This window comes from Mesoplodon densirostris, chromosome 13, assembly GCF_025265405.1.
Source record: "Mesoplodon densirostris isolate mMesDen1 chromosome 13, mMesDen1 primary haplotype, whole genome shotgun sequence".
In the NCBI taxonomy this organism is placed as follows: Eukaryota; Metazoa; Chordata; class Mammalia; order Artiodactyla; family Ziphiidae; genus Mesoplodon; species Mesoplodon densirostris.
Window position 1 is genome coordinate 25,018,728 of NC_082673.1, and position 25,420 is coordinate 25,044,147.

General features: G+C 35.7%; 1 long non-coding RNA gene across 1 annotated transcript in view; it reads left to right on the plus strand.

Annotated features, from left to right (window-relative positions):
* The window catches only part of LOC132501016 (uncharacterized), a 57,650-nt gene extending 32,590 nt beyond the window's left edge, over nt 1-25,060 (plus strand). Inside the window, exons 3-4 of the long non-coding RNA XR_009534112.1 lie at nt 22,496-22,529; nt 24,926-25,060. This is a non-coding gene — a long non-coding RNA (uncharacterized LOC132501016). The remainder of the gene's footprint in view (nt 1-22,495; nt 22,530-24,925) is intronic.
* Nucleotides 25,061-25,420: the final 360 nt, after the last annotated feature.

Here is a 25,420-nt window from a genome sequence, read left to right on the forward strand (position 1 = left end):
GGGTATGGTTCATATTTGCTCATGTATCTCATTTTAGGTGTACTAGGAGTGTACTTTCATCACGGCCATCAGAGGTGTCCAGGTGACCACATATAGTCATCCCTGGTAATCCTAGGGTGGTGGGGAGATTCGTTCCAGCACCCTCTTCAGATACCAAACTCCAGGGATGCTCAAGTCCCATAGTTGGCCCTCCATATTGCATCTGTCAATTCAACCAATCACAGACTGTAAACATTTTGCTTGAAATGTGGTTGGTTGAATCAAGGGATGTGGAACCCGTGGATATGGAGGACCCATTGTACAGTTTTTTCTGCTTGTGTCACATCCACAGACATTTCAAAGAAAGTCACATGGTCAAGCCAAATGTTACAGGGAGTGAGGAAGCATCCCCACAGTGGGGAGAACTGTAAAATTACATAGCTAAAAGAATAGACTGATGATTTTATAATACAGAAGGAGCAAAGAATTGAGATCAATAATCCAGTTTACCACAGTACTACATCACACTACTTTCCCGTTGAAAGGAAATTTATCACTGCTTCAAAAGAGTCATTCTAACTATATTATCCACTGATAGTGTTTTGAAAATGTTATCTTTCTAAATGAAGAGCTGCATCACACAAAATATTAGATCTTAATACATGCTTGAAAAGGTTTTGATGAAAGTAGCCTAGTTAACTGGCAAGTGCAAAGACATAATTTCTACTTCCATTACTTATATGCATTTCTCTGTGAATAAGATTAAATTACATTTTAACATTATCACCAGTGTCCAAGTTGGATCTCTTTATAGTTTCTGGACTTACTCCTCACCCACTCCCCATAATTACTAATTTCATGTACATGTGAATGTTTCTATAATACTGAGCTTTACTTAGTAAGCTTTTTCTATATGATAAGAAAACAACTGTTTAGTTCATCAAAATCAGAAAAACAATATGATCCAACAAATTATTTTGACTCATACATTCTAAACGTATTTTTGTTGATTGAGGCTTTTATTTTTCATCTCACGTGGTTATTATGACTTCACATAGACAGTGCTTTTAGTTTATGGAGATTCTGCAATTCAGTACTGCTGGTACATCATTTAACCTCCAAGTTCTATGATTCTGAAATCTTCTAGGAAGTAAGTTTAGTAACTCTGAATTATTGTTTATTTCAACCCTTCCAGATGGAAGTACATTCATCAACATTCACCTGGACTCTGAGGTTCTTTTCTTGAAAAATCTTCCAGCTGAGTCCCTAAGTGTTTGTAGAACCTTCCAAATAAGTCCAAAAGCATTTTAAAGGAGAGTTGTAGCATGAATTTTTGTTCTTTATTTGTATCTTTGGCTTTGTAAGGGGTCCTTTTCAAGAGTGCACCATGGTGGAGCTAGAGGTAGTTACAATAGAAGATAGTTTCTTGCAGAGAGAAAGCTTAGTTTAGACATTTCACTTCTTTAACATTTCTTTCCAACTTTCTATCAAAAGCATCCATTGGGGCGGGGGGCGGCTGTTAAAGCACATGAGGAATATGCTGTGAAAGACTGTCCACCTTTGATAGCTGAGAGCAAAAGTCAGTCGAAGATGGCCTTTTTTCCTATTATGTAGCTCAGCTGAGGAAGTTGCTTTTTGAACTTGGGCAACTTAGCTTCTTCAACCATACAGTCCTCTCAATAGCCCATATATGACAGCCCAGCAGGTGAATTATTTGCTTCTCATTGTAAAAACCTGCAAAGTTCACCGTGCAAAACACTCACAGTTAGTGGTGTGAAACTCACCTCCAAAAATTGGACAGCAGTCCTAGGGGCCAGGAAACAGGTCTTCTGTTCATTCTCTTTGAACCTGAGGACAGACTGGTTTAACTGTGCTCCTCCTGAGTGCTGGGCTCTGAGCCAAGGGCTCTGTGTATCAGCCTTATGAAGTAGGTAGTATTCTTAGACCCATTTTATAGGTAAGGAATCTGAGACTTAGAGAAATTACAATTTGCTCAAGGTCACACAACTATTAAGTGGAGGAATCAGGCTTTTGACTCTAAAATATGTTCATAACCACCACAACCTTCCTGCCCCTGTCTCGCTGTAGTTCACATTGGAAATGAATCATACACGGGCAAGAGGCCACCAAAAGTGATTAAATGTCTTAATTTTAAAACCTTTTATATATAATTGTGTGTGTATGTGTGCGTGTGTTTCTGTACCAGAACTAATTTGAGGAAAAATGTAAGGCTTTCCTAATTCCCCGAAATGTTTCAAGAACAAAGGTCTGGAAAAAACAGGGGCGTGGCCTAGAAATAAATAGCTTGTAGAGGCAAAACACTTGGATTCATATCCAGATTCCACCTTCCTAGATGACTGATCTTTGGAAAAATCACCTTATGTATCAGAGACTCATTTTCCTCCTCTGTAAAGCAGAAATATGTATATCTTGTCTTCGTGTGGAGTCAATGAGATAATACATGCTATAATATAGGCCTAATAATTGTGGGACTCTGCCAGTGTTAAGTGACTTCCATTTTCTGTAATAAAGTATGCCCTGTGTGTGTGTATGTGTGTGTGTGTGTGTGTGTGTGTGTGTGTAGAAGAAAGAGGAACTGTTTATCCCATCGTTTTGACTAGAATGTCAATTTGACTTTTATAAAATATTTTATAACAAATGATTCCTGCTGGAGTTGATCAGTGACCCATATTAACAATAGGAAAACAGTGGAGAAAAATGTTTACACCATTGCTTAATAGAATTTTTCATGGACCACATTATATTAGTTATACATTGATACTTATGAGATTCTAATATGATTGCCTTATAGTAGACCTCTTATTTGCCAAATTTACCTCACTTGAGTTTTTTTAAAAGACATCATTGTTATAAGTTGTTTATTTATTTTTTCACTAGGTAAAAGAACAACTCTTTTATATAAAAGTTTATATTGGGAAAGAGCAATAATGATACTAAATAAAACTACAGCCTTTTCCATGTATTTGACGCTGCTAAGCATTGTGGCTTTTTTGATATTTCCAAAAGAAAGAAAAATTCAACTCTAACTTAAATTAGAAAACTACATATTAGCAAATGCATATAGTTATCTAGAGCTAGTCTAAAATTATAAAAACTACATGACAGTATTTTTAATTTATTTGGGGACACATTATATCAGCATTTCCTGTAAAGAACATGTCCTTTCTCATTAAAAACCAATAGTTTTGTGAGTCAGACTTAAATCCTTTCTAGAGTATTGTTCATTTGACTCTTAGAAAGTGGGGTAATGTGTTGGGCCATAGAAAATGCTATAGATGGTTGAGGACTGAGATGCATTTGGCAGAATAATTTTGGTACCTAGATTATTCACTAAGCAGTCATAAACGACTGAAGGAATTGAAAGAAGGACTCTAAGGTGTCTGCTATTCTAGGTGATGGGAATTGTTGAGAAGGGGATGAAGAGGTCCTTTTATGGACCTTATATGTAGCCAAATCAACTTTCACAGATTTTCTCCTCCGTTTAATTATGGGGCTGACATTACATCTTCCATCTGCATAAAGGTTGTACAGGAGACTGTGATGCAACTATCTACATTATATTTTTTGCTTTATTTTAATAATACAGAGGTCTGACCTCATGTTAAAATAATAGAAATTAGCATCTAACCATAATTTTGGTTAATCCGGAAAGTTTCTCTGTATGCTAAAAGAAAAAAAGAAACTCTTTTCTTAAAATTCCCAAGACTGATTCATGTACTGGACAAGTCATTTAATTTGGTATATTTCATTGACCTTGACAAAATAGACCTTTAAATACCACTAAAAATCCTTAGCACTGGGCAGCTCTTCAGGAATTCAGGGTTTAGGACTTATTTAATTTTTGGAAAGAGTTTCTAACATGTCAGCTGAACAGATTTTCCATTCTGTGTTTTTGATCTCATAAAATCAGATTGCCCATAGCTGTGTTTTTGATCCCATAATTTCTTCTTTCACATTTATAGCTGTTTCCTGGCAAGGTTTGGGTATCTGTCTATTGCACCTGATTCATGGGCACTTGGGCTGACCTCAGAAAGGACAGAGTGAAATTTCATAGAGCACTTTGGCATGTCTCTCTCCACCATTTCTCATAGACTCTGGACGTAGATAATTTGTTAGGCACAGAATGTGCAGAAATATAAAGAGGACTGGCTGATGAGATAGTGCATCAGGAGACATTATTATGTGTGGGCATCTGATGGAAGATTTAGGATGCCAAAGAGTTTGGAGTTGATCTGATAGCAGAGAGGAAGTCCTTGAGTAAGGGAATAATGTAATGAAAACTACATTTTATAAGAAGACCTTGATATAGTGTCTTGAATAAGCTAACATGGGAAAAAAGTAGGAAGCAATTACAAGTTATTATAGTATGGACAGGAGATAATGAGGTTTTAATGATTATTTTAAGATTTCTCTGTTTAAGTAAAATATGATTAAAGGTAGAAATAATATTCTTTTCTAAATTTGTGAACAACTGGAAAACATAAAGATTTAGATAGTCTTGAAAAAATTGAAGTAATGAGTTTAAGGTTGTACTAATTTTCACCTTCCATTGTCCATCCTAGATTTCTTTATGCTATACCTCTGTCTGTCTTGATTATACAGTTTCTGCCTGAATTGAATGATGTAGAAGTAATTTTAGGTTTCTGTAATTAAACATTTTTACCTGAAAGAGAAGTTTTATGTAATCCGTAGTAATACCTATCTATCTGTGTTTGTTTCTTTCACTAAAAATGGTTTAACATAACACATAATTAATCTTTACCAACAAAAATACAAACTATAAAATTTTGAAATATGAATTTTATCCAGTTATACATTCATCATCATCTATTTGCTCATTCATTCAGAAAATATTTATATTCTTAATAACTTGTAATTAGCATTTATCAAGCATTTCAGGGTGACTTTGAAAGGTAGATCCGTGTGGGTTTTGATCTTGTACTTCTGAGTTCCTCTTAGGATCCACTACTTCAAAATTCTCCCTGGTACTCTTAGACAAGACAATTGCAACCATATATACCACCTAGATTATACCCAGAAATTGAAATAGATTGAAAACTAACTCAAAAAAATACGTTAGGGTTTGTTATCTCAAATGGTAGTATGTTTCTCTATTTCTTGCTAAACAGAGACATATGTTCATTAAAGAAGAACAGTAAAACCCAGGCTACCTCTATTATTTCATATTAACTCTCTAGATCTGAGCTAATTTACTAGTCACTAACTAAATGTGGCTAGTCTGAATTGAGATGTGCTATATGTATAAAATACACAACAGATTCTTAAGATTAGTACAAAAGAAAAAGTGTAAAATATTTCATTAATAGTTTTTGTATTGATTACATCCTTTTTTTTTTTTTGGCTGAACCCTGTGGCTTGTGGGATTTCAGTTCCTCCAGAAGGGATTGAACCCAGGCTCCAGGCCCTCTGCAGTGAAAGTGCAGAGTCCTAACCACTGGACCACCAAGGAATTCCCTGATTACATCTTGAAATAATATTTTTGAAATAGTGAGTTAAATAGATATATTATTTAAATTATGTCATTTGTTTATTTTTAACATAGCTACTAGAAAAGCTAAAGTTCAACATGTAACTCACATATTTTTACATGACAGCACTACTCTATATTAAATATTCTTGTGAATAGTTCTACAGATGAGTAGGCCTATGAAAATTCTATTTGCCAGATTTTCTTTGGCTTTGTCCACAGTAAAATACCACATTTGTTGGAGTCCACATCTATTCTACCAAAATACTACACTAGTGATTTCCCATATCATTAGATAAGAGAGTAGAAGCATCTGTTTGAAGTTAGTACAAATGTGTATTTCTATGAACACGAAACAGAAAAAAATGATAGGAAGGAGAGGCAGCTATTCCCACTTTTTAAAAAGAATCACTGATTCATTTCTAATTGACATGCACTTGCTCTGTCTTGCCAGCTCTATCTCAGTGCAATGCATTTGAGATGATTATCCTTGAGGATGGTTCAATCTGCTAAACGTCATCACATTTCACTAAATTCAGTGAATCTTGAGCAATGTACTTTGATCTACATAATCTCAGTAATAAAAAACCTGAGGCCCAAGAGAAGAAAATCTTCCTCTTCCTTTCTTTTATTTTTTTCGACCCCAAATTTATTCCAGTTGCTTTCACCTGATGAGATACATGTTGGAGCAGTCAATGCTTTCCCAGGGTAGACGAGTTGTCAACTCAGCCTCCACCTTTGCCCCAGACTATGGCAACACAGACAAGTATTGTAGGAAGGTTGAACTGACCTCAGTGACACCAGCCTTAAAAGGGAAACATGGCAACTTTTATTGAGTATCTACTATGTGCCAGGCACTGAGGGCTATTTACACACATTCTGTCAATTAATCCCTATTCCAAGCTCATGAGAATGTTTAATATAATAAAATGATATTTTTAATATTCCCAAATATCAGATTGCCTAACTAGCAGTGATGGAGCCTAGATTGGAAATCAGCTATCTTTAAGTCCATTCATGATTTTTCAAGTTATTATTTAGCTAAGAATGCATCCTCTGTTTCATTAGTTATTTGTCATCAATAAATTTATTAATAGACCCTCTTTTGGGTTTATTTATTATTTGCACTTCTTCCCCAACAATAAATAAGTTAGGATTAAAAAAACAGATTATCTTACCTTATACTGTCTCACAATTACTTTTTAAGTAACATTACTTATAATTTATTCACATTTCACTAAATAGACTTCAGGATTGACTTTTACTTATCTTGAACAATTTCTGGTCATTTGTAAACTGTTACTTCTTTAAAAATAATGCCTGGGACTTCCCTGGTGGTCTAGTGGTTAAGACTCCACGCTTCCAATGCAGGGGACATGGGTTTGATCCCTGGTTGGGGAACTAAGATCCCACATGCTGCGGAGCAGCCCAAAAATAAAAACGAAAAATAATGCCTAACTGGTATATACGTTTTTAACTAAATGCCAGGAACAGTTTTCAACACTTTATATATATATATATCTTCTCATTTAATTATTTGCCAAATCCTATGATGTAGGTACTATTATTATCCCCATTTTACAAATATTGGAGGTTAATGACTACTAAGTAGAAGAGCCAGAATCGAGACCAGGCAACTTACTTCCAGAGTTTACATGCTAAACTTCTATGTTATTCTGTTATTTTCTAATTAACGGGTTACCTACTCTTTACAGTTCTCTCTTCAGAAATACTTCAGTTTATTGCCAGTTTCCATTTCCCAGGAAGAATAATAGAACCAATCAGAGAAACATTGTGGAAGATGAACTGAATTTAAGTAGTTAAATTTTGAAACAGAAGCAAATATTTAGATTATTTTTAATGTTTTCTTATGCATCTATATTTTGTGAATTACATATATTCTTTACTATAAGTATTCAGCAAGAATTCAAATTCAATTCAAATTTACCTAGTCTTGACTTAAATTAATGGTAAAACTATTGAGGAATTCTTGTACATTGCCAGTGGTTGGTATTTGCACTTTTCTCTGGGTCTCCCATCTTTCAGATCAAAAGACAGAATAGAATACAGTAGTGGAAAGACAGAATCCCCAGGCACAGTCTCTGCCAAGCGTGAACACATCAGTGACAGTGTTGTGACAAAAGTCTCATCTAAACCACTAAGATGTTTCAGTATTAAAGTTGAAAACACCAAATGGGAAGGAAAATGGCAGGATATTCTGAGTTTAGACAGTATATAAAGGCTTCTCAAGGTGAATCAGGCACGCTGAATTTTCAGCTCTTTTTAAAGACGTCTTCTGTACCATATTTGCAGAGGTATTGCACACAACATTCATTCAGTTGACCAGTTTTGCTTAGTTTGAACCAGTTCTTTTATCTACTTTAATTCCTTTGACTAGTTGACGTTCAAAATGTGCATCAGATCCGCAGTAACTTTGAGCAGAGATTTCTCTTTACTTTCATAAAATGTACCTCAAAGTTTATTTAATAAAAGCCTTTAAGGCTTTCAGTGGCATTAAGAACTTTGTTTTCAAAATGTACAGTAAATTGCACAGAAAATGGTCTTTAATTTTTCTGATCTAATTTTGGAAATAATTTCCTGAGTATTTTCCCCATTGTTCTGAGGATATGTGGAAAATGGTGCAGAATTTAACAGATGAAAGGACTTAATGTAAAGCCTATTTCCTTAATGTTTCTGTGCTTTGAAATGTCTTAACATTACAGCTATTTTTTGTATTGAAGTGTGATGTATGAAATTTTAATTCAAATGTAACAGTCCTCTAATTTGACTTTCTTTCTATTGTGAGTGTGTATTTGATGAAAGTAAAGGCAAAGCAGCTTAAAGTATATACTGTTCTGAAATTTGGTTGTTATATTGATAATGACAATCAGCTTCTGTATTTGTCAGAGAACTGAAGGTTTAATTGCCAAGTTGTGATTCAAACAATTCTTCAGGTTTTATAACATTTATACTAGTTTTTGCCTGTTCCTGGAGTTCAGGTTATCTCTCCTATTCAGTTTCAGTCCCCACTAAACACATTTGGGTGTGTATATATTATCAGGCAGCTATAATCTCTCTACTTCTGTGCACCTACAAAGCAAGATCATAGAACAAGCTTAACTACCTAAAAACAGTAAGGAAGCATTCAATCTATAGACTAGAGGTGCTGTACCATCATTCTGCTAAATTCCAAAACTTCAAAATATCTGTGCAAATAAGCAAACACGTCAACAACATATCATAATGAAATTACTGCATTTTTTCTCTTTTCTTTCCCTCCTGAAGACTCCCATGTCACTTGGTTTAAAATTTTCCAATTTCGGCCTTCTGCATCTTGATATATCCTTTGCAGTGACCTGGAAAGCACAGTATGACCTGACCCCTGCCTACCTCTTAGAACGTATCCCTGTGATTCCCCCACTGCTCACTCTGTCAACACATTGACCCTCTTTCTGTTCTGACTGAGGGTCTTGGCATTGGTTATTCTTTCTAGCCCGAACATTTTCGCTTAGATCTTCTCATACCTAAGTCCTTCTTACCATTCAGGTTTCAGCTCAAATATTACTTTCTCAGGGAAGTATTATATCTCTACTCACTTTGAAGTAATTGCCATCCCTACCCTAAATCACTTTAAATGATCTTGTTTATTTCCTTATTTTCTTTCTTCTCTCATTATATTCAGTTCCATGAGCTCAAGAATCTTATAATTTTTGTTAATCCTTATATTTCCTTATACTTCCTGGTACTAGGAAGTGGATAAATGGATAGAATAAGCACAACACAACTTACACTTTACATAGTGGCTAGATGGATCTGCTTTGTATTTGGGCAGGATTTGTGTAAAAGTTGTAAAATAGCTTTCATCAGAGGAGACAAAAGAAGATAAATGGCTTTCAAAAGGACTGCATTCATTAGTGAATGAGGAGCTAACAAGTCTTCTTTTTTGTTTTTAAGATATATATTTTTTTAAATTGGGGTACAGTTGTTTTACAATGATGTGTTAGTTTCTACTGTACAGCAAAGTGGAGTTCCCAGTGCTATACAGCAGGACAAGGTTTCTTAAATAAAAATTTACAAAACAGTTCTAAGGCAAAAGGAGACAACTTTAGTCACATGGTAGCACCTCTGAAGATTAAAGGTGAAATGAAATTAGACTAATTGCATGAAGGAGTTTCTTTGTTTGATGGTAATCATTATTTGGAATCACCTACACACCAAATCTATCTTACTAGATTTCAGGAAGAGAAAGACAATTACTTGGGCACAAATCCATTTTCTTCCTTTCTTACCGTAAAGCTTCAGTGCTTTTGGTTTGATAAATTGCCTAAACTACCTGGCTGGCTTGAAGGGAAAGTTATGTTTTTACATTTATATTAAACAAAAAACTTGGGCTTTAAAAATAAATCATCACATCTGATGGTACTACCTCTCTTTCATTTGTTTGCTATCAAGTGTGAGTTAAAGGTTACATGCAGAACAATCCCAGGAGAGCAATTTACACTTCAGGTAGCAGTAAAGCCCTGTAACCAATAACCATCACAAACAGAGGAGCTGTCAAAGACCAAATTTATTACTCCCATCCCCAGAGTCCTTTTGTTTTCAGAAGACACTGAAATATGTTCTCTTTTCTTAGCCCCCGAGAATTTCAAAGAAGTCCTTTGACCTGTCTTTTGGCACCATACAATAAATATAGAAAATTCCCCAACACTGCCTTAAGATCACATATTGGAGGAAAGAGAGTGGGCACACAGATGTTATACGGAGTGACAATAACTTTATTGTCTTAACGCTTTTAAAATTTGGTGCAGGGTGTGGACTCAGCATAACTTTTTTTTTTTTTTTTTTTTTTTTGCGGTACGTGGGCCTCTCACCGCTGTGGTCTCTCCCGTTGCGGAGCACAGGCTCCCTACGCGCAGGCTCAGCGGCCATGGCTCACGGGCCCAGCCGCTCCACGGCATGTGGGATCTTCCCGGACCGGGGCACGAACCCGCGTCCCCTGCATCGGCAGGCGGACTCTCAACCACTGCACCACCAGGGAAGCCCAGCATAACTTTTGATAGGCAATGTTTCCTCATTATAAGCCTTTCCTAGGAAAATAATATAAACTGTGCCTAACTCACTCTGCCATTCCTGGCTTGGTGCTAGTGTCTCCCAGGGCCTGTGATTACTATGTACATTTAAGTTCATGGTGAATTTTTTCTAGCCTTTTCTTCAAAGTTTTACCTTTCTAGTCTTTCCAAGTGACTCTAATAATCAATATTCAACTTTCTAGCTGTGTGACTTTTAAACTTCCTTTAATTTTTCTGGACTTAAATGTTCTCATTTGTAGACTATTGCCACTGAAGGCATTATCCAGGATCTTTCCCAGCATTAAAATATAAAGTTAGAGTAATCAAGGAACTTCTCCACATGAGGCAGCTCCTTCTGACAAGATACTAGTAATATTAATATATGTAAACTGTATGTCACTTTTCATTCAGAAAGAAGTAGATTAACTGTTTTTTGATAACTTTTATGAGCAGTTTTTACTAAATCAAAGAAGGCTTTCAGGATAAAAGCATTATAAATGCAGCAAGGATTCTAGCTTGAGCACAAGCTGGTCTTTCAATATGGCAAACAGCAGTGAGGACAGGGGCTGAAATGGGAAACATTAGATTATGTTAACTGAAGAAGTGAGATGATCCTTTACAAAGAACTGGCCCTGAGGAAATCCATCAGGGAAATAAACTTTTCCCAGGAACAAAAGTTTTGGCAGCAGAGGAGAGAGCCTATTCTGAAGATAGTTGCAAATTTTTATTTGAAGTCATTCCTGATCTGTGGACCTATGTCTGTGTGTTAAGAATAAAAAGTGCTGTGATGAAAAATAGACTTGTTTTACTCAAATATGTAGACTACTGGGGCATAGCCCCTCCAACTTGTCCCCACCAGCAAAGCATAACAAAGAGGGTGGTCTTACTCCCTCCCCTCTATTACCACAGCAGTGGACCTTGAGGGCTTCGTATATTGATCGTGTTTTCCAGCAAGAGATGGCAGAGAAGGAATAACACCAAGTGAGAATGGATTTCCTCATGAGAATATGGAAGACATCTCCTAGGAACTCCTCAAATACAGCTGGGTGAAACTTCAATGGGTTGAAGTTCAGCCTTGGCCGATAATCTCAGAACCAGTGAAAATTTCAGTTGATACCATTACTTGGACCTCATTTGAACACTGTAGAAGCTCAGAGTTCTAATATAGACATGAAGCCCACTTGCCCAAAACCAGGAGGTATGAATTTAATGCAGTCATGTATGTTCAAAACTTACCAATAGGTATTCAGATCTTTGGAGAAAAATTTTAAATTTCCATCATTTAAATATTAAGTTTTCAGCCAACAGAAATTGGCTTTTAGCAATAATTGCATAAATGATGGCCCAGAGTAGTATGGCATCTAAAATATATGAAGATCAGTCATGAAATATATATTAGAGCAGATGGCTATGAGGAGAGCCAATCAGACAGAATAATAAACAATACAAATTTAGAAATTCATAGTTAATTACAGAAGATTAAGGGTGCTTAAAGGGTACGTAAATACCTAGGGACCTTCTCAAACAAAGGATTAGTATGTTGGTGCTATGCCATGCTCTCCTCTCCAACGTGGTGTTAGTGAAAGGACAGTGATGTGCAGAATAGATGAAAAGACTTCATTAGAATTCTATCTTTGATAACACAAATCCCTTGGTTCAACATACAGGGACAAAGTGTCATAAATTCTTGTGTAGTTTGGCCTGGGTATTCATCTCTTTTATTCTGCTCTATGCATTTGGATCCCATTAACTTCTAAAAGGACTTTCATGCACAGATAATAATAAGCACATTTAAGGGGCACAGTGACTTAGTGTACTTTATAGTCTTCAACTCTGGGAAGCACTGCTTTACAGAATGTTAATTCTCAAGGGCTTTGCCTTTAGCAGGTATTCTTCAATCAATATTTGTAGAATGAATGAAAAAGCTTGTTTGCAGAGAAAAACAAATTGTTTCCCCTTAGATTTAAAAGTATTTTACACTTATATTTCAAGGGTCACCTGCTAAATCTTATCCATTTTTCAAGATACACCTCAAATTAACATTTATATTCATCATCTATTCATTTGTTCATTCATTTATTTATTCAAATAGTCAATATTTATTGAATACCTATAGGGTTCTAGCTGTTTTGTTTGATACTGATAAATGAAACATAGTCTTTAAACTTGATGGATTCACTGTTTAGAGAGGAAACTAAATATGTAAATCATTTACATAGTACAATGAGAGAATTACTATAATAAAAATATGTACACATTCTAGGTGAGCATGAAAGAAGAAATTCTATCTCTGCTTAATTGGGGTGAAAGGAAAGAAAGTATCATGAAAGGAATCAGAGAAGATAACTCCTGAGCTGAATCTAAAATACGGCTTTGCAACCATGGGCTGCAGACCACATCTACCCATGTCTACTTCTGTAAATAAAATTTTATAAGAAAGCTATACCTATTCATTTAATGCAAAGTATATGCCTGCTTTCATGCTCCATGACAAAAAAATTGAGTAGTTGTAACTGTGACAGTATGGCTGACAAAGCCAGAAATGCTTACTCTCTGCTCCTTTATAGAAAAAGTTTGCTGACATCTGGTCTAAAAAAGGTTGCTTTTGCTTGGGCCAAGATTAGACAAAGTAGTATGTCCAGAGGCTTGGAGACATGATGAGAGAACATGGGTGTTTAGAATAAAGATTAAATGTTCAGGAGACAGTAAGTAGATCATTTTGTGAAGTGAAGGTGTCACAAAAGAAGCAGAGGAATAAAGATAGAAAGGTCATTTGAATCAAAATTATAGAAGATTTTAAATGTTGGTGACACTCTTTAAACTTTCTAGGGAGAACATAGCACTGATCAGGGGAATGTTTATAGTTCTCTAACTCAGCCTTTAGTGAGAAGATTCCATACATGAGAGTAGTTTCAAAAGAGGAGATTTGTGCTCAGGAAAAAGTGCAATAAAGTGATATTCTTTAGTTGTTGACTCATCTTTGGGATTATGCATTTTTAGGATGTCATGTGACAGGTATGGAAAGATAGGCCTGGGATTGCCTGTCAATGTGGGAAGAGTTTCTGGCCAGGGAAAATCCATATGAGAACCAGAATAAAGGAGGCATCATCTAGGGTACTTTAATTGGTCAAGTCTGGGCAAAGTTATCCTTGCAGTTTAAACATGAGCCAGGTCAGTTCATCATATAAGAGTTTAGGGACAAAACCTTGACAAGATATCCATTTGAGGATATAGGATTTGGGGGTCCTAGATCTTGCCTACCTGTCACCACTTTTCACTTCAGAGACATAAAAATAACAGAGGAAGCAAAGAGATGTATGCTTCCAACCCCCTCCTCCCCATACAAATGGTGTGTGAATCCAGAAGAATGGCTCTGAAACCAATTAGCTCACCAGAATCAACTGGAGGGCTTCTAAAAAGTGTACACTCCTGAGCTATACCCCAGACTTCATTCAAAATTTCTGAGTATGGATCCCTGAAATCTTTACCTTTCCAAAAGCCCCTTCGATGATTCTATGACTTAACCATTTTGATACAACATTTGGGAACCACTGATCCCCAAGATAGTGTCTATACAGCATCACATAGTCGACACTTGTGTCTTTTTCACACAACACTAGAGTTTTGCTATGTATATGCTCATTCACATGAGTAATGGAAAGTCTAAAGAAATAGGAGTTTATTTGATAACCAGTATAAGAGTCACTGGAAGTTTTAATTAGGGAGTGATAGGAACTTGGGAGTGATATGTTCTATGATTATTAATATGGCAGAAATGTATAGGTGGATTAGTGAGAACAAATGATTATGCATAGATTCAAGTCATAGAGTTGGGATTAATTTTAACCTCATTTTAATTTAAGCTTTTATCTATATAAGATTTCTTCCACAAATTTCCTAACTGATGGATGTTAGGGAAAAATCTAAATTCTTTTAGGAAACCTCACTGCTACTTGTGGAAGACCATGACACTCTTAGATATAATGATAGAAGTATCTTTCTTATCCCAAGCCAAAATGTGCCCCTGTATTTGCCACTCTGAAAGAAATCAATGTCTTCCATTTTAATTCACTTCTTATGCTTCTCCACAGCCTTTTCTTTTCCAATCTAAAATGACTAGTTTTCCAAGCAGAGTATGGTTTTCAAATTTCTATGGTCCATGACCTTTTGAACATACTTTAGAGCAATATTTCCCAAAGAATGCCCTTTGTGATACTATTTCTGAGAGCTCCATTTTTAAAAAGAAGTCCCATGGTCAAATTCATTGCTGAAAGACTGAAAAACATACCTTCTTAGAGCTTCACAATGCACACTAGCACAGGCATTTTCCAAGGGAAACTTCATGAAAGAAAACTGTTTTTAAAATGGCATATGTTTAATCTGGTATTTTTCAAACTCATTTGATCACAATAGACTTATTTTCTGTAACATAGTAATACTCCATTGAACACATTGCAATAAGGACTGCTGTGTGTTGCTGACATTCCTCTTTAAATGTCAGGTATAGGTAAAAAATGCAACATTCCAAATGTCACCTTATCTCTGCTGAGTTCAGAGTTTCTCTTTTTTAGATGTGAACACTGTGTTCTTCTTTGGAAATGTTCTTTTTAATATAGCCCATGACCACATCAGCATTTTTGAGTATTTGTATTATCCTATTGACTCACTGAAATTCTGGTCAACTGATGTCATTAAGGCTTTTCACATTAAATGCTGTCAAATTAGGTCATTCTTAGCCTCCCCTCTGCTGGATAAAATAAATAAATGAGAAAACATATTCTTATTAAAATTTGATTCGTTTAACCCCAGAATTTCATTTGTGGGAAATAATTTTAAATCTTGATTTGGTGAACTGATGCTCTCAGGGGTATTTCATCTGAAATATGTCTTCTACACTTTCATATCAGTCTAGGTCTAAGTGTCAAGTCATGTAGGACTTTCGTTTCTCTTAGACATGGATTTGTTTTTTATAGCACTCTTTGGCTATAGTTGCTTAACTAGCTGTATGTCCACTTAACTACAGATTCTTGGTTCTCATTTCTCTACTCACAATAGAATGTGGAAGATTTCCTAATGCCTGGCTGAAGTTGATGCACTAATTCCATATCACTCAATTCTAGCCTCTGAGGGGAGTGGCTTTTCTGTATTGTATTCCATGGAACCCCAGCCCTCTGGCTTTCATTCCTTTTTGGTATTATTGACAGAGATTCCAAGTATTATGTCTGGTCTAGTAGAAGGGATTAACATTTTGTCTTGCTTTATTACTACTCTATGTTTAGTACCCGTGATGATGTAACATGATGATGTGGAGAGATGTTTTCATGTATACTTTTTCCATTCAAGTAATGACATATGTTGATTTTAAAAAGAGACAACAGACACAGTGTTCATTGGAATTCTAATTTTGAGGTCTGCTAGTAAACATTTTGAATCGATTTGTGTGAAGTGTGTGTTAAGACACTCTGAAAATGAAAGTCACTATATCTAATTTTAAATAACTATAGAATTGACAGCCCAAATTTCTCTCTCTCCCTCTCTCATCAATAGAACTAGTAGTAGGAAGAGTAGGGGCCAAAATTTACTTGTGATGGAACCTTTCTCTCTAAATATATGCTATAAAACAAGAAGCATCATTGGAATTCTTTCTGACCTTTAGTTTCCCATGTGACAATGAAGAGTACAAAGGTTTGCACTTACAAGAACAACTTGATCTCTGGGCCTTAAAGTTGCACTTAGTTCTAGGTGAATATGACCCCAAACTATTTTACTTATGGCAAAAATTATCTTTTAAGGTCACTGCTGACCATTCAATATACTTTGGAAAGATACCTATGACCTACTCTTAAAAGGTATAATATCTGCTCCATTGTCAGATGCAGAAGTTATCTTTCCACTTTCCCCAGTCATCTTACATTACCAATGAGTGAATATGATGAGAAGAAAATGGTGACGAAAAATGCTGTTGTTTAAATTAAAGAAAAATCCACTTAAACTTCTCTAAACAGAAGCAAATTATAGGCTTTCAAGCTGAGACATAACCTGTCTATTTATCAGCTTAAACTGAAATCCACATGGAAGATGGAAAGGTCCTTGAGGATTTTGAGTAAAAGTCATCTTCTCATAAGGTGATTCCTTATAATCTTTTCATTAACTCTGTCCCCTAACATTACTAAGGATTTTTCTTTTAGAAGGAGTAGAATTTTAAAAAATTGAATATTACTTTGAGCATCCATATGTATCAGCTGCTTTTAAATATCATTCCTTAAATAGAGAACAGGATATAAATCTGTATTATTGGAATAAATGAACACATGTTATTAAATCTGGCTGATTTTTAAAGATGGAGTTCTGGTAATGTTTTCAGGAATGTTTTGTGAGATGATTCACTGACATAGGTAATTACCAGGTAAAAGGAGAAGAAACAGAAGAGTTGAAAGTGTGAGGAGTAATAGATGTGTTTGATCCCCAGCCTATAAAGGTGAACAGTGACTCAGCTTTAAGTGGTATTTGACTCTGTGTTTTTCTTTTAGTGATCCTGACATATTTTATGCTGAAGAGCACATACATCCATCTTTGCCTTCATGCAACTGGAATCTAGCCATGCAGAGCAAAGTATACAGTTTAAGAATAATTTATCAGAATATGATTCAGCATTACTGCAGCTATAAAGTAGACAGCAAAATTCATTGATTTTGATGAAAACAGATATAATAATTATAATTATTGCAAGTGATTTTTGTCTCAGAGGAGCATGTTTATGATAGATTAGATGTTGCAATAATCAGAGACATTGGCTTGATCTTGAAGACTGCATAAATGATTAATCTGATACTGATTCATAAAAGAGCAGTATTGTATAGTTGAGGGTGACTTTTCATTATGATGAAATGTAAAACAGGTGGAGATAAAATATAATCATGGAAACTACCTTGGTAATTATGAACAAGGAAGATCAGGAAGTAATATCCATATCCAGGACAAATCTCAAATTGAATGACTTACCTTCTATTTAACAGCTTAGGCCTCAAGAGGCCTTTTTATTTATTTATTTAATTTTTGTGGTACGCGGGCCTCCCACTGCTGTGGCCTCTCCCGTTGTGGAGCACGGGCTCCGGACGCTCAGGCCCAGTGGCCACGGCTCACGGGCCCAGCCATTCCATGGCATGTGGGATCCTCCCGGACCGGGGCACGAACCTGCGTCCCCTGCATCGGCAGGCAGACTCCCAACCACTGCACCACCAGGGAAGCCCACTTACCTTCTATTAAAAAAAAAAATTTATGACTAACCTTTTAAAGATTGAAAATAGATTGTTTTATTGGTTATCCACATATAAAATAATCTAGAGAGCAAAATTTTAAAAAAATAGTTTGTTGGGAAGTGCAAGTGTAATAGTGTTATACAATGAAGTTGAGATCTGTTCTGTAACCATTATACTAGGACCTTCCATAAACTGGAGATAGTTCTTGAATCAAAGGTGGATGGAATGTTAATGTAGCTTTTCCATAAATGCTTACTGTTCAATGAAAAAAAGATAATTTGAAAGGTCATAAAGACTGGTTTGTGAAGAACAGAAACTTTAAAGCAATTCTAGGGGAAAGGGCCTATATTCCTTGGTTATTTGTTTTCTGGATTTTTCTGTTCTTCACCTTCATATATCCAAATTTAAGTCAACTTTATTTATCAGTGCCTTTCAAAAGGAGAAACTTATTATATAAAATAGCATACAGAAAAAGATTTGGCAATAAAACATATAAATTTTAGAGAATAAGATTTTTCAATTAATTTTGTGATATGTATACTCAAATAAAATAAATGAGTATGCTAATGCAAATATGTTAACTTTCATCAATGTACACTGTTTTTGCTCTGGCAATCTCCAGTAACTTCTAGTCTATCCAACTAAGCATGTTGAGGACAATGATTTTCTGAACGATTTTGTGTCCTTCAAGATTTGTAGCACTGATTCTAAAGACTATTTACTATGTCTCTAAGACTAGGCATACAGGTGGTATCTAATAGGTACTTTTTGGGGACTGATTCATTAAAAAGGGATTAGTAGAATGCCTCCTTAGCATTGTTATTATTCCATTAATTTGTATTACTGTATTGCAGGAATAAAATGGCATTTTTTATTCTTTAAAAATCAATAATTCATGTTGGCTCTCTCCACGTTTGATTAGAATCAATTTCCTCTATCCTTCAGAGAGAAGTAATAGGAACACCATAGAAAATAATAAAATTTAGGGTAGTTCTAACATGATTTTTGGGTTTTGCTTTTGCTTGAGAACAGATTACACAGATTTTATGGATCCATGCAAACTATTTCTTTCAGTTATTCCTTCTTTCTTTATTCATTAAGTCAGCTCTTTACTAGGCACTTCTATGGGCCAGGCATGCAGTAAACATGAGATTTTTCAAGTAAGGCATGAATCCAGAACCACTACAGAAGAACGTGTGCTCTCCAGAATATTGATGAGGGGTCTTAAGGGAATTGAAACCGTAGAGAAGAGCCTAACACTGTGACCCAGGAGCAAGAGGCAAAGAAATTGTGTCAAGTTAGATATCTCATGGGCATGAAGCTCACCAAGCTCATGAACGGGTGCTTCATTCTGTTTTACATTGCAGCCATCACATTTTCCAGTTTCCAGACAGTCACACATGGTTAATTTTGCCTGAAGTGCTTGTTTCCCCTCTTCTTCCAAATAACTCCACATAATGCTTGTGTCTCAACCTAAGTTCCACATCTTCAAGGAGACCTTCATTGACCCCTTAGCCTAGCTTAGACTAAATTAAGCCCTCTTGATATATGGAAATGTCACCCTTTATTTCTTTTTTCTTTTCAATTTGACTACAATCATTCCATTTCTGAATGTTTGACGTCAATTTTTCTTGCTTCATTTTCCTTTTTTAAAGAAGACTGTATTAACTAGGATAGACTAGATTATGTTATACTAACAGTTAATTTCACAATCTCAGGTACATAATACAAAGAAGATGTATTTCTTGCTTGTGCTTTGTTTTTAGTGCTGGCAGAAGTGTGTTCAGCTTTACACAATCATTCAGACTCAGGACAGTCAAGGCAGGCTCCACGAAATATTGCAGACAAACCTACTAGAACAGTGTTGTAGTTTTTTTTAATTTATTTTTTGTTTGGTATATTTGTTTGTTGAGATTGTTTTGTTTGTTTGTTTGCTTGTTTTTAGTTGCTTGATCCAGGCAATAGTTCAAGGTCTTGTCATGATCCACTGGCTGGATATAGTCACATAATCCTGTTCAACTGGAATGGGATTGAGAAATGTAGTTCTCCTTGTGTCCTGAAGGGAGAAGAACCTGATATTGGTGAATGAAAGCAATCATCTTTGAATTGAAATCCCTAAAAAAAAAAACAATGGTGAGAAGGAAATGCTGTCCCAAATTAGGACCAAAATTGAGAGAGAATTTTTAACTATTCTAATTAGCTTTTGTCCAATTATACCGTGTACTACTAAAAGGATTTGCCTTGGGGATTGCTAATTCATTTTCAGTGGTTATTAAGTAATTGTTTGGAGTAGAAGAAGGTTAAGAGAAATTGAGAGGGGCAAGCATAATCCCTTTTCTGAAAATCTGTATGAAATGGAGTTCATAAACTATAAACTGATGGATTATTGCAGGGGTTGTTTATGGAAAGTTGCAGAAACTGTGGTCTACAGACAGGTGCGTGTCTGCAGAACGTTACTGCTCCACGTGATAAGTAGAGAAATAGAGAGAAGCATTTTGAAACTTTTGCAGACATTTGTCAGAGAATTTTACATCTATCAAATCTAATAATAATTTTAAAATATTAAAATAACTAAAAACGCACTTGCATTTTGTGTCTTTGCTTTTTATGTGATTTCATTTTTCTAGCCAATCATTTTTTATTGTATTTTACAAAAGTTTCAGTCCATGATAGATGGAAAAAAAAAAAAAAACAGTTTGGTTCATCACCACAGATGATTTGTGAAGCACTGGTTTGAGCACTTACCGAAGGATATGAAGGAAAGTGATCACTGGGAATTAGCCTGTGTTGATATACTAAGATAAGCAACTAATATCAGTCCACACATATTTTTCTTTTCAATAAATGATCTAGTAATGTTGGAGAAACACAGTACATTCAGTGTATATGGATTTTGGCACATTGACAAGTTTCTCACCTTTTTGGAAAAGTCATTGAAATATGGGCTAAGTACCAACTTTATTAAGTAGGTTATCAGTTAAATTCTCACAGCTGAGAGCACTGGTTTACATGTCAGTGTCCACCTCTCCAGTTGCCTCTCCACTCTTCCTGAACATGACTTCACCTTCGATGGCACATCTAGGTCCTCTTTACATTTGTAATCCCCTATTTTTCAATGGTACCTTTGCAACAGGTCTGAGGTGTGGAGAATGAGAAGTCAAATAAAGTAAGTTTTAACATTTAAAGGAAAAGATGGGGGAGACCTATGTAAAGCATACATAATAAAGCATATATACTTCAATGGACAGAATTAGCTGTGTAATTTGACTATCAAAATAATGAAAATAATCTTAGATTGCCTTTTTAGGAGATGTATTGACCTATTAATTTATATTCTACCTTTCTGCCAAACTGGATTGTCAGTTTACTATCCATATATCTTTAAAAATATCAAACTATTGAAATAAGTTCAGTATATTTTATTACATATTGTAGTATTGTAAGAGGTAGGTCTGAAATTTGTTTCTGAGCTATCTAGTAATCAGAACAAAGAGAAAAGTAAGAATTATGAATAAGATAAAAGTAAAGATTTTTTCCAGGAAAAACCAAACTTCTTCCCAAAAGCCATACGGAAATTGTGTGATATAGTGGTCAATGTCCACTAAAAAATATGTAAAATAAATATAATTTTGAGTTTATATTTCTTTTTCTTGCTGTAGCTCTTTGGTTGTCTGGTTTGAGCAAAATGTAACAAAACACATCTAAAGTAGGTTCTCAAGTTTTAAATTGCCTAAGGATTGTCTGGGGAGAGTCTGACTCAGCAGATCAAAGGTGGGGCTCAGAAATCTGTGTTATTAAAAAACATCTCAGTTGATTCTGATTCTCATGGTCCAGAGACCACAGTTTGAGAAACAGTGATCTAGAGGAGTCCTTGGCAATTTTCCATGTGGGTGGTTTATCACAATTGAGCCTTAGATAAGAATGGCTGCTATTTGTGATTCTGCTATTTGGAAAACATCTGGATTGCATAAATCAAATCTTGCTAATTCAGGAGACAGCCACATAAAATTTGACCTTAAATGCTTCCTCTTAAATGTACTTTAAAAGAAAAAATAGTTTTGCCCTCCAATGTATTTCTCTGGGCTCTCTGCAATCAATAAATACCATAAATGTAGAATTCTTATGAAAGTGAGAGAGCTTACACAGAAAACTTCACATGGAAAACACTGATATGAAGGATTGCCTGAGGAGTTTCCCAGGTATTATGGAATAATTATTTAAAATATTATCTTAAAGGTCAAATTGACAAATACCTACTACTTAAACCATTTAAAAATGAAGTTTTATGGTTTAGATCAGATTATTTAGAATATTTAGTAGTCTTTTATTTATTCTGTAGCATGGTTATATTGTGCAAGAAGTAAATGGGTAAATGGGCTAGTGTCTTTTTTTTTTTTTTTTTTTTTTTGCGGTACGCGGGCCTCTCACTGTTGTGGCCTCTCCCGTTGCAGAGCACAGGCTTCCGACGCGCAGGCTCAGCGGCCATGGCTCACGGGCCTAGCCGCTCCGCGGCATGTGGGATCTTCCCGGACCGGGGCACAAACCCATGTCCCCTGCATCGGCAGGCGGACTCTCAACCACTGCTCCAACAGGGAAGCCCTAGTGTCTTTTTTTTAACTGTAGTTCAAAGTAATGTGTTTGATAATAGAAAAATAAGTCATGTGCTTTGAATATTTTAGGTCCTTTGGCTGACCTAGCAGTACATGGCTGGGGGTGAGTACAAAATTTCTTAGAATTTGTGTTATTGATCCCCTGATAGGATGTTTGAACTAACCTCAAAAGAAAATATCAGTCACCTTCTTACAAGTCAGGTTAGTAGTAAGAATCATAGGATAAGATGAAAAGAGTATGCTTTGTGCAAAAGGAAATCTTTTGAAAGAAATTCTGAAAAGTTACATAAAAAAAGAATAGATTTCCTAAATAGTGGAATTTCTTTCAATTTTATTTATAAATATGAAATCAAATAATCCTAAGTCCAAGTTAATTCAAGTTTTTAAGGCTCCTGCACATGAGCCTATTAACTATACCTTTTCTAAAAGTTGCTTTATTTTATGAAGCACATTAACACAGCACACTAGAATCAATGTACTAAATATGGGACAATTGTTTTCCTTATATAAACATGCTGCCTAAATTGTGATGTCTTGAAGCATTAAACATTTTTACATGAAGTCCAAAATGAAAATCTTGTTTTATGGAGATAGAGATTGATAGTTTTTGTATATGAAATCAAAGCATCTTAGAGACAGAGAAAATCTTTTCACCCTCCTTCTCTGTTGCCTGTTAAACACATGTAAACACATTACCATCAGCAGCATCAATAGCAGTAGCCATGCCTCAAGGCAGAAATCCTTCTTACAATATTTCTTCCAGGTTTCATATACCCTTTGATCAGAAGTTTCAAAGATAAAGTTTCAACACTTTATATTATGTCTACTCTCTTGCTATGCATGTCTAATTGTTGAAAAGTTCTGAAGCCAAATTTTGCCTTCCTATAATTTTCCTCCTTACCATTGGGTATGACACAATAAATATGCACCTAGAACCACATGTTCAATTATTTGAAGATATCTCACATTTTCCCTTAAGTCCTTTCTTCAGGCAGAACATTCCCATTATCTCAAATATTTCTTACACTAAAGAGTTTGCAGATGTGCACTGACTTGTGAATTTGCTTTTCTCCTCTACTGGGTCATTTGCTGATTGTGGACAGGAGCAGGGCAATTTTTATATTTCTATTTCCAATTACAGCATAATGTCTAGAACAGATTAGACAATTAAAAACTTACATCCAAATGTTTTATTAGAAGAATGAGTGAACTTCCTACGGTTTTTCAATATTCCCTTTAAAAGTAGTACCAGGGCTTCCCTGGTGGCACAGTGGTTGAGTCCACCTGCCGATGCAGGGGACACGGGTTCGTGCCCCGGTCCGGGAAGATCCCACATGCCGCGGAGTGGCTAGGCCCGTGAGCCATGGCCGCTGAGCCTGCGCGTCCGGAGCCTGTGCTCCGCAACGGGAGAGGCCACAACAGTGAGAGGCCCGCGTACCGAAAGTAGTACCAAAAACTAAACATGGTACTCTTAAGATTACTGGTCAATTTGACTTCAGAGTGATTATCACATTTTAGAACTTGGATAATCTGCATTTTAAACAATACTGTACATAGGTTTCTTTTCATTATATCACTCTGTGGACTAATACTGAGTTTGTAATCAGTTAAATACAGTAGGATTGCTTTTCAATTGGCTATTTACTTAACCATTGTCTCCCAATTTGTGTGAATGTAATTGATTTAATCTAAATCTAGGACCTTAAATATTTCCTGTTAAATTTACTATTTTATGAAAAAATTTAGTTCTGCAATCAAATTTATTTTTCCTAACTCTGTGTTAGGAATAAATTTGGTAGATTTGCCTTTAATGTATCTTCCCAAGTGAAAGGACAATAAGTCACAAGAACCTTGTTGCAAATTTTCATGTCTATAAATCAACATATTTTAGTGATAATGATCTTTCCATCTAACTCTGCTGTTAACCAGATAGTTCTTTTGTTCCCTACAGTTATTTCAGAGAAGGCTTTGTCAAAAGATCTGTTAAATCAGTATATACTCTTTTAAAAAATGATATTCCAAACTATTTGTCTTATAATTCTGTCAAAAAAAGGAGATCTGGGACTGGGCTGGTCTTTGGAGATAACTGCTTTCTAAGTATTCATACATTACTCTCGAATTCTTCTAGGGATCCATGCCATCAGTATATTCTTTGGATAATTTTCTCCTTCTTTTTGAAAAACCACTGACAATATCTGTCTTTAATTTTTGGACTCTTTTACATAAGCTGGGATTCCTTTCTCCTCTTCCTGCCTTCCTCCTGCCCCCATAAGATTCCAGTGCAGGGACATTCTAAATCTTGTCAGTGTTCTCTGTACTGCGTAACATGAAACATGAAATTGTCAACAAGGAAAGTCTAGAATTTACCAGCTGTTATGGATTTAGAAAAAAAATAACCTTGCCAGGTACCATTATACTTGAAGTTCTTTATACCTTCCCTATTTTGTTATCTATGCAGGTTTTTAAAATTTTTTTATTTTATTTTATTTTATTTTTTAGCGGTACGTGGTCCTCTCACTGTTGTGGCGTCTCCCGTTGCAGAGCACAGGCTCCAGACGCGCAGGCTCAGTGGCCATGGCTCACGGGCCCAGCCGCTCGGCGGCATGTGGGATCTTCCCGGACCAGGACACGAACCCGTATCCCCTGCATCGGCAGGTGGCCTCTCAACCACTGCGCCACCAGGGAAGCCCTCTATGCAGTTTTGAAATCCATAACTTTGGTATGGCTAGGTACTCTGTAGGCCATATCCCTAATGATGTTTCTTTTACTCTTTCTTCCTAATCTTACCTATTGGTTTCCAATTATGTTTCTGCTCTTAGGTCTGTGGATTTCTCTACAAGTACTTTTCCTTTGACTTCCTCCTCACTATCTGTGTTATAGATCCATTGTTTTTGCCAGACATATGTTTCATCTCCCACCAGTTTTCACTGGTATCCATGAGATCAGCTTATTTCTTTAGATTACATTTTAAATTTTAATTTATGAGACACCCAT